At 41.6% G+C, this 12142-nt stretch overlaps 1 long non-coding RNA gene across 1 annotated transcript in view; it reads right to left on the bottom strand.

The window, feature by feature from the left end:
• Nucleotides 1-745: 745 nt before the first annotated feature.
• LOC138526558 (uncharacterized) overlaps nucleotides 746-12142 on the bottom strand; it is a 148226-nt gene continuing 136829 nt past the window's right edge. Inside the window, exons 5-6 of the long non-coding RNA XR_011283620.1 lie at nucleotides 2552-2666; nucleotides 746-1307 (exon numbers count right to left, since the gene is read on the bottom strand). This is a non-coding gene — a long non-coding RNA (uncharacterized lncRNA). The remainder of the gene's footprint in view (nucleotides 1308-2551; nucleotides 2667-12142) is intronic.

Below are 12142 nucleotides of genomic sequence, written 5' to 3' on the forward strand. Positions count from 1 at the left end.
CATATCGATCCTGCATTACTTTCGCAACTAGACCCTTTGTGTTCTTAATATGCTTTTCAATATAGCGGGAATGATCACCTAAATCAAAACAACACATGTCTTCTATTGCGTTACAACCGAAGTTATGTTTCAAAAATAAGTAATCAATAGCAGCTCTATTCTAAAGAATAACTTTTCTAAAATGTCTATTTTCTAATAACAATTCAGGTAATGCTTGTGTGGTTTCATTAAGACCTTTGACTACTAAACAAGCAAGCTTAATCATGGTTGTATAAGTATCCCAAGCTAAACCCCAAACACCAATAATAGAAATAGTTAGGGCTAACACCTCAACCTCCGCAAACAAATGTACATCAGAAATGCAATCAGGAGATAAGGTATGATAAGAAGCAGCACGTACAGAACCTCTAATTGCAGGTGTCAATGGGTACATCATTAAACCAAGCCTCGTCAAAGCACAGGGGCCACCTGAAATATTAGCAGGAATATAGGAATAGGAAAAATTACCACAAGAAAATAACCAACCAGGTGGAAGTGTAACATGCTTCAAGTGGCTAGCAGTGATGATAGAAAAGTTGCATATCATATTGTTATAAACATCAGTGCACATTTCAATAGATCTTGTACACAATTGTTTTTTAAAATCAGTACTTTTCAATAGTTTTTCCAATTTCAATTGTTGACATTTTTTGATATATGTAGCATCGCATGTCATGATATATCCAAACATCAGCAGGAGCAATGTCGTGTGTGATAACAAACGTCATATTATTATATTTATGAATCGTGCCCTTGCAAAATTTCACATATTCTTATAATGAAATCGAATTTTGAATGTCCGAATGTTGCACCAAAGAATCATCGTGCAACGTGCCAAATAAGCTTTTCAAAACAAATGTGGGTGTTGGAATGGCCACTAAACAAGTAGAAATAAGGTCCATAGAACTGTGCACATCCGACAGCCAAAAGTGCAAAATGTTAAACACTCTTTGGGCCAAATAGACCGAAACATTTCCAGGTTGTTTGACTAGAGCAGAATATGTGTGATGGGAAAAGGAAGTAGTAACTCCTGGAGGAGACAAAGGTAAAACTCTGTTTTTGTGCTCACGTCGTTTTCTGAATGCAATCCGATAAGAAGCAATAGATGCATCCTCGGAAGTGTAAGTAGTAGGCAGTGAATCATTATCCATCCAGATGCCACGTTCCACTTGCAGAATGGAGAAGTCTGCCACATCCTCGGACATGAACCCGGACTCTCCCGAAAGGACTCTAACGTGCCAGACACAGGCACTCAGCACACTCAGGATCTAAAACATAGTTTCAGAATAGAAAGATATCAGTGAAGAACATTATTCACGCAAATAACACTTATCAGCAGGAATATGCGTCCATTTTTTTTAACCAGGTTCCATAACTAAAACTAGTTGATCATTTCCGGATGCTATTACATTAGCAGGCACGGGCGGACCAGTAGGTTTCTCTACCCATACCTTTGCACCAGGAACCATTGTGTCAGATGAGCCAAACCCTCTATTCCCACGAATAGTCAATGCAGTGGGAGGTTCACCTTTAGTTATCATGGATATTTTAACAGGTACCACAATTCACTGTGCAATTCGATCTCCATTGTGAATCGGTAGCATATTTTCACCACTGTTCAAAAGAATAACTTTAATGACACCTTGATAATCCACGTCAACTATACTGCCCAATACTTGGATACCTTTTAGGGCCAATCCTGATCTTGGAGCAATTAAACCCATGTGTGCAGAAGGGATATGTACACCAAAGCCAGTATCGATAACAGCAATACCTTTAGGTTGCAAGCAGATCTCCTCTCTAGCATGTAAATCCACCCCTGCAGACTCCAGAGTGCTGCGATAAAGAGCCAAAGCACCAGTAGATGTTTCCCAATAAAGCAAAGTTTCATGTGCACGGGGTGGATTCATTTGCAAAGCTGGCGTTAACATACACATTAATGGAGTTTCACCATTAGCAATAGGACGGTTGTTTAAAATTTGGACAGCTTCAGATAAATGGTTGCGCCAGCCTCGCAAAGTACCATCTCCAATTTTGCGCAATATGTTGTTTCACTAAACCGTTCATGCGTTCAATCAGACCAGATGCTTACGGGTGATAAGGGACGTCTAAAATCCATTCTTTCCCTTTCTCAATGCAATAATCAATTACCATTTTACCTTTAAAATGGGAGACATTGTCACTCTGAATTTCTAATGGGCTTCCATAATATACAGCCACCTGATCAAGTAATTTAATTGTATTCAATTGGGTAGCTCTCTTGCATGGCAACGCCATTAGATAGCCTGAATATGTGTCCACAATCGTACATGCATACTGGCAACCTTTACTTATAGGCATAGGGCCAATATAATCAATTTGCCAAATTTGACCTGGTAATTTTCCACGTTTCAACGTGCCATGAATTATGTGAGGAATAGACCAATGTTTTTGATAATGGCATACAGGGCATTGCAAAATCACAGTTTGTACAACTTCTAATGGGATGTTAATACCCCTATCTTGCACCCACCTGATAGTAGCCTTCTCTCCGAGATGTCCACTTTTCTGGTGGGCCCATTTAGCAATTCCCTCCAAGTCTTCCTCTTCAGCTTTTGAGTCCATAATTTGAATTCTTGCAATTCCATCTGCAACAGAATTGAACCATTGTTCCAATGAATCTGTTGCACAATGTGCATCCACCTGATTACTGTAACAGCAGTATGCATCAGCATATCAGCAATATCTTGCCATATTTCTTTTCCTCACAATTCTTTATTATGAATTTTCCAACCATTCTTTTTCCAAGTCAGCAGCCAAACTACCAGACCATTAGCAACAGACCATGAATCAGTATAAATATGACATGTACCAGGTGATTCTTGTTTTAATGCTTGATATACAGAATATCATTGTGAAAACTGACTACTCCTTCCTTTTCCTGAGGTAGTAAGTACCTTTTTTGTTTTGGGATTGTATGCAACTGCTTTCCAATATCGCTCAATCCCTATATATTTAGCTGTGCCATCAGTAAACCAGGCATGTTCAGTTTGCTCAACAGATAATTCTCCAAATGGGATTCCCCCATTAACTGGAGAGTGTTCAATCATTATGTCACCCCCCGGTTCGAGATCAATTAGCAGCACATCTGCCACTTGTTCATTTTACCAGGCTTGGCATGGTCTTGTATTCCATTTAATAACACTAGCTTCCTGAGCATGCCTAGCTTCCTGAGCATGCCTGTGTGTCTTTGGAGAACTAAGGTCCCACTGCATGATAGGTATTTCAGGTCGTATAATGATGTCATGACCCACTGTCATCTGTTCAGTGTCTATTAAAGCCCAATAACAGGCTAATAATTGCTTCTCAAGAAGGCTATATCTATTACCTGCATCAGGTAATTTCCTACTCCAAAACCCCAAAGGTACTCGTTTTCTGTCCTGCTTTTGCCATAGACTCCAATTCACGTAGGAATCTTGAGTAGAGACGTTCAGTTCAACTTCATCTTCCCTCAATGGCGATAAATCAAGCACTTTTTGAACAGTACTTTTAGCCAATCGAAATGACCTGTCTTGTACCTCACCCCATAAAAACTCACATTTTTTACGGGTAACTTTGTAAAGGGGCGCCAAAATTTGTCCCAAATGTGGGATGTGCTGCCTCCAAAAACTGAATAAACCAATAAACTGTTGTGCTTGTTTTTTAGTCTTTGGAGTGGGAAATTCAAGAATTTTCTGCTTAGCTTTAGGCACCATTTCACAATGTCCGTTATGCCATCATATTCCTAGAAAAATAACGGTCTCAGCTGAACGTTGCGTCTTTGCTTCATTTATTTCCCACCCTTCTCTGCCCAAACCTTCCATAATAAGGTTCAAATGCATGCGCACACTTTGCTCATCTTTGCCTTGAATCAGTATGTCATCAATGCAGTGCACAATTTGCACATCAGGTTTACATGGAATTTTATCCAAATGCTCAGCCACCAGCCGGAGACAAATAGTCGGACTATGCATGTAGCCCATAGGCAAACGATTAAACGTGTATTGTCTCCCGTTCCAAGAAAATGCAAATTGATCTTGGGACTCAGTTGCAATCGGTATTGTGAAAAAGGCATTAGCCAAATCCAACACCGCGTACCAGGTGCCTTCAACTTTTGTATATTCTCAATCAAGGTTACAGCATCAGGTACCGCAGGCACCAATGGAGAAGTATATTTATTCAATTCACGGTAATCAATTGCCATCCTGTAACTGCCATCAGGTTTTTTGACAAACCAGATCGGATTGTTCCAGGCAGTAGTCACGGAATGTAACACGCCTGCTTCCACATAATCTTTGATAGTATTTGAAATCTCCTTTTGCCCACCCGGAACTCAACTTGTTTAGTTGCTATTGGAACTTGCACAGGGGGTATTTTTAATTGACCCACTACAACAGGTGAACAAATAAAAGCATTTATGCCAAATTGATATATTTTACCTCCTAATCCTAGGGTCAGCCCCTTTAGAATATCAAATCCAATAATGTATTCCGCCAAGGGAACGATCAATACCTGATAAGTGTCTCTCTTCAACTGCCCGATTTTCATGTCAATTTTAGTTTGCACCGCTGGGATTTCTTCACCACCCAATCCAGTAATCACAAAATGTTTACCTTTGAATCTGGAAGGATTTCAGTGAATCAGAGGCCTCCACTCCAGTTTCAATTAAAGCACAAACCTCCTGTATATTACCGGAATGCCAGAACAATTTTACTTTATCATGAGGTCGTCTGTCTATTTTAACATGGGTTGTTGACACCGAAGCTTCACCAATACCCTATTCATCTTTAGAATTAGTGCTTTTCGATTCTCTGTCTACTAATGCACTCACCATTTTTCTCAAATCAGCATATGTTGGCTGGGAGGGTATCAAAATATGAAAGAGTTCTTCATCACCCCCCTCCTGTGACGATCCAAAAGGATCTAATTAATCTTTGGTTTATGCAAATCTTGTCGTTTGACTTGTTTATAGCGCTCTTTTCCATCCAAACCTTGTTTTCTATACAACAAATACATCTCACATGTTGGAATTCCATCTATTTATTGCCTAGGGACACCATCTTTCAGTAAAGCCGAAAACATATCCTTCCTGGATAAGGGGGAATCTCTGCTATCAAATCTCTTACCAGGAGTACGCTTTTCTGATCGACTCTCTCATGAAATTGTTCTTGGGATTTGTCCCATTCACCCAAATCTGACAGTTGTCTAATTGCCTCCACGACCTCATCAGTGACTTTTCCTGTCATTCCCACCAATAAGGTCATTATAACGTTTTTATATGCAGGAGGGGCCGTACGTATAAGCGAATTTCTAGCTGAGACAGACAAATGTACCATTCCCATATTTTCCGGAGTATCAAGATGAATAGCTTCATTCATAGCATGCTCTCTTATCCTTGGAATCGTCTTCTTTAATGTATACCAATTTTTATCATTTGTCGGCCAGTCCGACGTAATCAGATACTTGTGATTACATCCCTGTGCAGCCAATTGTAAAAGAGATAATTGTCCATCATCACCATTTTGATGATGAGGAGGACCTGCACGCAATGTCTCCTGAATTTCAACATCATTAGTCAAAGGCAAAAATCTAGCAGAATCTGTCGTGTCAACCAACAAACCCGCAGCCCCTCCATCAAATAATCTAACCATCCAAGCCAGCAATGATTCACCAGTTTTTTGTGTTAGTCTATTGATTATTTCACCAACTTCTTGTTGCGAATAATCTTCAAGGGCTGTCATATCTATAACACTGCCTCCTAGATTCAATGGATGGCGACCCATCTTTCTGCGAATGACGGGATTAATCGTCACCTCTTTACATTCGGGTTTCGCCTTTGTTATAGAATCAGATGTATCAGAATCACTGCTCGTAGTAATACTATCAAAAACATCGCCATCCCAATGATCAGGATCCCAATTCACATCTTCGGCAGCAATTACCGTCACTACCTTATGTGAATTAACCTTTCCTCTTCTTTTTCGATATTTATATCGTGCGACTCTTACCACAGCACGTTCAGCTACAGCTTGATATTTATCAACTTTGTCATGACATAACTTCAATTGAAGTTGTTACATTAAAGCAATTTGTTTTTCAGCAGCCAATTTTTTTCTTACTTTTGAAACGAAGATTGCAATTCCAGATTCACTTGGTGCATCTTTCTGAACGCATGCAGTAAAATCCATCCCCTTCTCCTGAGAGCTGAACATTCTTTCCCCTTGTAGAGGAGGTCCCAAATAAAGCCTGCAATCCAATCGCCCATTTTGAAGTACCAGGAACGTTCACACCAATATATGTGACATATGATGAGCAAATAAACCAGCAGAGAGCCGCAGTAGGGCTCTGCCCAGTACCCATCAGAAGAGCAACACCTATTGAAGTACCAATACCCAGCCAACCATGGACAGTAAGGTATCCATTCAGAAACCCCTACCAACTAATGAGACGAAATGAAGATTGCCTAAGTACCGTCCCGGAAGAAACCAAAAAGGCCTTAATGGAAGACGAATGGGGATGTCACGAGAGCCCAGACCGACTCACATATAGAAGAAATGACAACCAAAAAATGACACACAGAGACGAAACACCATGAATAAAGATATTGTGAACCCAAATGAAGAGAACGGTGTTGAAAGAAAAAGATGCTTAAGCTGTAAGAAGGATGAAGATATTCAACCTGCTAACGCCTGTACATATCCTTGGAACCGCAAGATAGCTAAGAAAACAGTGGTGTTTGCTATGCTAAGTAGAAGAATAGCGCGGCAAGCGCCATTATACATAATCTACCTCAAAATAAAGCACAATGTTATAAGTGCGATTCCACTTTGCACGAAAAGCAGAATCAACTCAGGTTACTAGAGGCCAAGCAAGACAAGATTCATATTCTAAGCAAAAGGAGAAGAGACGGCTGAATCAAAACTCAGCAGATGCACCTCGTGCCAGGAGAGCCAAGATCATACCAATGGAAGTAACGAACAGTAGCTACATATAATTGAAACTTAAGAACAGAATATCCTGTCTTTGAAAGGTCGAGATAAGGAGGCGTACGCAGGTGGCAAGCCGAATAAGAATTAAATGCACAAATTGAGAAAAACTAGACAAATTCACGGTGTGGGTAGCACGTGACCAGCCGAACGAGAAGGAGCACGTGTTCACACCTACGCTAGGCATCCGCCCAGACAGAGATATCAGAAGTTTTCCAGACAGAAGATGCAGTTTCGAGGCCAACCACAGTAAAATAATAGACACAAAGTTGCTGAAGCGATGATTAATTGCAACATTAATTGGAGGAAGGCCGGGTAGCTGAGGGGGCACCCTGCACCTGGCTCACCGTTCTGCGTGCTGCTAAGTAAAGTGGAAATGTATGAATGGGTTTGGTGCCAACCCAATCATAATGGACCAAATAATCTAGGGTCCTATAGTTAGTAGAACCAATGGGACGTCATACTTTTAGTGACGTCTACAGTAGTCATTTTTGAAGGAAGGGCTTAGATGCCCACCTGACAGTGTTTATCCAATCCCCTCACTCCGATACCATATACAGATATAGTACCTATATTAAAGTTACCTTTTCCTAACCAATAAAATTGCATGTTAACTTTTGACTGTTGCACGTCAATTATGATGCGTTTTGAGTATAAAAGTTATGATTTGTATGAAGTTCATTGGAGTTGAAGCGAGACGGACTATCAAATCACTGCTGATTGCCATGACTCCCCGTTTTTTGTACTTGTCATTAAACGGACTCCCTTTGCAAAACCATTGAGTTGTCCTTATTGATTGGTGTTGGAGTTTTAAATCTGCACCCCCATCCATCTCAAGGTGCAGCTATCTCGTTTTAAAGTACTTTGGAGCAAACCTCGGCTCTCTGGGCCGGCCAGAGGTCTCCTGAGTTCACCCTTCTCTACCGGGACCGATTGTAAACAGTTAATCAGTTTGTCCGGACTTGCTTCTCCTATGCTAGTATCCCATGTTTCACTCAATCCTGCACCACATGCCCAAGTCTGTGTGATTTTATCATAAGGGTTGTTTGACCATCCCGGGATCATTGTATCTGGGAAATCTCCACCAGCAGAGCTACTCTTTTTTTTTTTTAAATAAAGAGGCCATAATAACAGAATAGATTTTTCACATCCCACACGTTAACAAAAATACACAATCACACAATAAAATATCCAATGATCGTTTTTCCCCAAGACATTTTTTTTCCCACTTATTCTTTTTTTTAATATCATATTTTATTGGTTTTTATAACATACAACTGCTGGTCCTTACCGGGCCAGCTCACATTACCATAATAACAATAACATTCAATGGTATACGTGCTCATACAGATTGCATACATTGCATAGCATTTCTCATGGCGGGTCTCCGCTGCACTGTTCATATCCCGTATCTCATGCTATCAAGGCATTGAGATTCGAAAGTTCATATAGTGTCTTCCCAGCGTTGCCAGATCTTATCTGCTTTTTCAGGACATCCCCTGGCTCTATACACTCTCCTCTCAATGGCTATGCAGATTTGTACATCTGTGATCCACTGGTTTACATGTGGCAGTTGTGCCGCTCCCCAGAATTGGGCTATATTTCTTCTGATTATCGCAGTTGCGGTCATCAAGCAAAGCTTTTCATATCTGGACAAGTCTATTTCGCTGTCTGCTCCCAGTAGCAATAGTTTAGGGTCCCTGGGGATTGTTTGCCGTAGGACCTTCGGCAGGATATCACAGCATTGCTGCCAGTAGTGACTGATATGTGGGCACTCCCACAGTATATGGAAGAAGGTTCTCTTCTCTCCACGGCAGCGTAAACAGTTGGGTTCCGTTATTTTACCCCAGCGGTATAAGGCCACTCTCGGGTAGTAGATCCTATGCAATATTTTAAGCTGAACTAGCCTTAGTCTGGTCGAGATGGCAGTTTCCCGGGGTACAATAGGATCTGGACCCAGTCCTCTGGCATAATCTCCCCAACCTCCTCTTCCCACTTTGTCTTCAGCCGTGTCAGTTCTGGTGTGGCAAAGGAGGTTATAACGTTGTACATCACTGTGGTGACCTTCGCCTGGATATGATCTGTGATTACATTTCGTTCCAGTGGGGTACTATCTGGCATGTTGGAGAGGGCAGGGAGATGTTGTTGTAGTGCATGTCAGAGTTGTGTATAGTGGTATCGTTTCGACTCTGGGAGGTTAAAGGACAGGGCCAGATCCTCATAGGATCTAATGTTGTCGTTCTCTGTGATGTCCTCCACCTTTCCTATACCACATCTCACCCATGTGGGCCATTCTGGCAGTTTGGTTACCTCGGGGAGGTTCCCATTATTCCATAGGGGCTGTAGTGGTGTGACCTTGTCTTCCCACCCTATAAAAGCGTGCGACTCCCTCCAGATGCGGGGTGTCTGTGTTGCCATTTTGCTGGGACCTGCTCTGAGTGTTGCAGCATATATCTTCAGGGGGGATGATGCAGTCTATTTTTTGGAACGTCTTTTCCGGTATGTGGAGTGGGGCATTCTGGAGTATTTACAGGTATCTAGGGAGTGTTAGCATTTTAAACAAGGCTGCGCGACCTAACAGGGTCAGTGGCAGAGATTTCCAATGTTGCACATCTCCCCCAAACTGATCTGTAATGGGTTGCAAATTGTTAGACGTGTAATCGTTAAGGTTTCTTGTGATCTTAATACCCAGGTACTGAAAGTGGTCGGGGGCTATTTTGTATGGGCAGGGCTCTGGAGGTTCCATGCCTAACTGGTTTAATGCAAATATCCCCTTTTTAATGGGAGTCTAGTGGATTTTTCTGGATCAATGGCCTTGCTGGAGTAGGAAGCAGCTATGCTTGGGCTTTGCAGAGGGCTCTGGAGTAGGGTCAGCAATGCTTTGGCCTTGTAGTTGGAATCAGCAAGATGAATGGAGCAGATCAGGAACGCAACGCAGGAACTGCAGGAAGAATGTGTAGTTCTGTCAGCTACTCTTTATATAGAGCATGGTGACATCACAGAATTATTGGTGGGCAGAACTGAGCAAGGCCTCCCTCCAAGAAGCGGATAGGACAATCAATGTTGGTTGCCTCCTAGGGGAAGAGTCCCAGTTTATGAGGTTGCATTTTACGAGGTAAAAAGCCCATCCCACAGTCCTTTTTGCCCAAAATCAGTCATAACCTAATTTACACATTTATACATGTGTGGCATTTTAACAAATCACATGGGCAGATTACATATTGTATGTAGAGCATAACAGTCCAATCTTCATGATTGTGGGACCTTGTTTCGCCCTTCTACCAGTTTTCCGTGCTTTTCAGGGAGAATTATATTACTTAAAATTCTATAACTTTACACATGTGTATAGATTATTATTAGGCATATCAGTGTTAAAAGTCGCAATGGCATCATGGATACTTTCCTTATGATACCCAATTATCTGCCATTTCTATTCCCAAGGGGTCAGTGAATGCTACAATGTCTTAAATTATAAACCACAAAATCACATTTAAACAGTGACACTTTCACATTTATGCAAAGTCCTGCTGCAGAGATAAAAGTCTTTAACATTTTTTATGAATAAATAGTCTTTGTGAACAGATGTCAGTATTGTTCTCCATGTATGGGCATGCCTTTCCAAGGCTACCCCCCTCACTCCAGGTTGTCACAGAGATTTCCTTTGAAGCTTCTGGTGGGAATCACGATGAGGGGTGAATTTTCACTTCGCACTTTAGTGTCCTAGAATTCTATTGTACGAGGCTGGAGCACAGACAACAGTCTGTACAACCTAGCAATTATCACTTGTGTGTTCAAGGAGTTTACTGTGGGGGTCCTTATGTTGTTAGCATCCTCCCAGTAAACCTGCTTGGCTGGTTCTCCCCCATGTAGCCACTGCAGAAACCTATTTTTGGGCTGACTTCCACCCGAGGCAGTGATTGCCGTTTGATTCAATTGTATTTATTTTTGCTCTAAATTGGAAGAAAACCTGCTGAACAGAACCATCTCATCCATGTATTGTCACGGCACAATCCCCTTTCCCATTGTTAGATAAGTGCAGGGCCTTATTCAACATGTCCTTTTAAAAAAGATATTTTCCTTTATTTTGAAAAAGTACATTTAACATGTAATGACTGAAAGTTGCATTTTTCTTGCAAATCCGTTTTTTCTATCTAGAGTCCCACATTGTTTTGCAGCCATAGTTAGTTTCTTGTACACAACAGTCTGTACAAGGCAAATGTCTCCTGGAATTGACAACTGCACAGAAAGCTCTGATTTTCTTTTCAAGCAGTGATTTTTGACATTTTGCAGCACAATTTAAGCATTTCTCGTGTAGCTGAAGGAAAGCTTTTGTTGATTTTCTCAGGTTTGGCTGGTATAGCCTGTCATTCAGGAATAATGCTCTTTTCTGATGGAGCACAATGTGAATAGGGCTGGGCATGACAGGGTCTTTTTGATAAAAGCAGTTTGGTGAAAACAGGGAATAATAGCATCAGAGCAGCATAATTTTAGAGGTGACATATTCCCTTTTTCAATGGGAATTTTGGATTTGCAGCAAAGCAGCGCTGCTTTTTCACTCCATTTCTTTAAGACAAACAAGAACACATCCTAGTAGCCTTTCTGAGGGTGCTTCCTGTTCCATCTTTCCCCATGGCACTTTGCAAAACAGTGCAGCCATCTTTTTGTTGCTGCAAAACGCAGTTTTGGTGCAATGGTGATTATTGGAGCAAGCGCAGCCACTTTGTTCTTTCTGCTGAAGCACAGCTTGGTTATGGAGAAATTCTGTTCAGTGGGTCAATACAGCCCACAAATCCCACCCCCGACTCTTCTGAGATCCTTGTCGGGGGAGAGTAGGGCAAAGTGGGCTTCATCAGTTAGGAGTCCTTCTCCCATCAGGGAGCGGTACGACACAATCCTCCCGCTGTCTCTTGTTGGAGTGTGGAACAACCCCCACAGATTTCCCTGAGGTCTTCCTTTGTGGTGTTGAGCGACAACCCCTGGCTTTTCCTTGGCTCTTTCCTTTCCCGGTCCCTGGGGAGGTCCTCCTTGGTGATGCAGGTGTAACCAGTACAAATCTATGAAATAAACACAAACCGGTTACTACATTTTCCCACTAACTA

Source organism: Ambystoma mexicanum, chromosome 7p (assembly GCF_040938575.1).
Source record: "Ambystoma mexicanum isolate Mex_15411 chromosome 7p, UKY_AmexF1_1, whole genome shotgun sequence".
Taxonomy (NCBI): Eukaryota; Metazoa; Chordata; class Amphibia; order Caudata; family Ambystomatidae; genus Ambystoma; species Ambystoma mexicanum.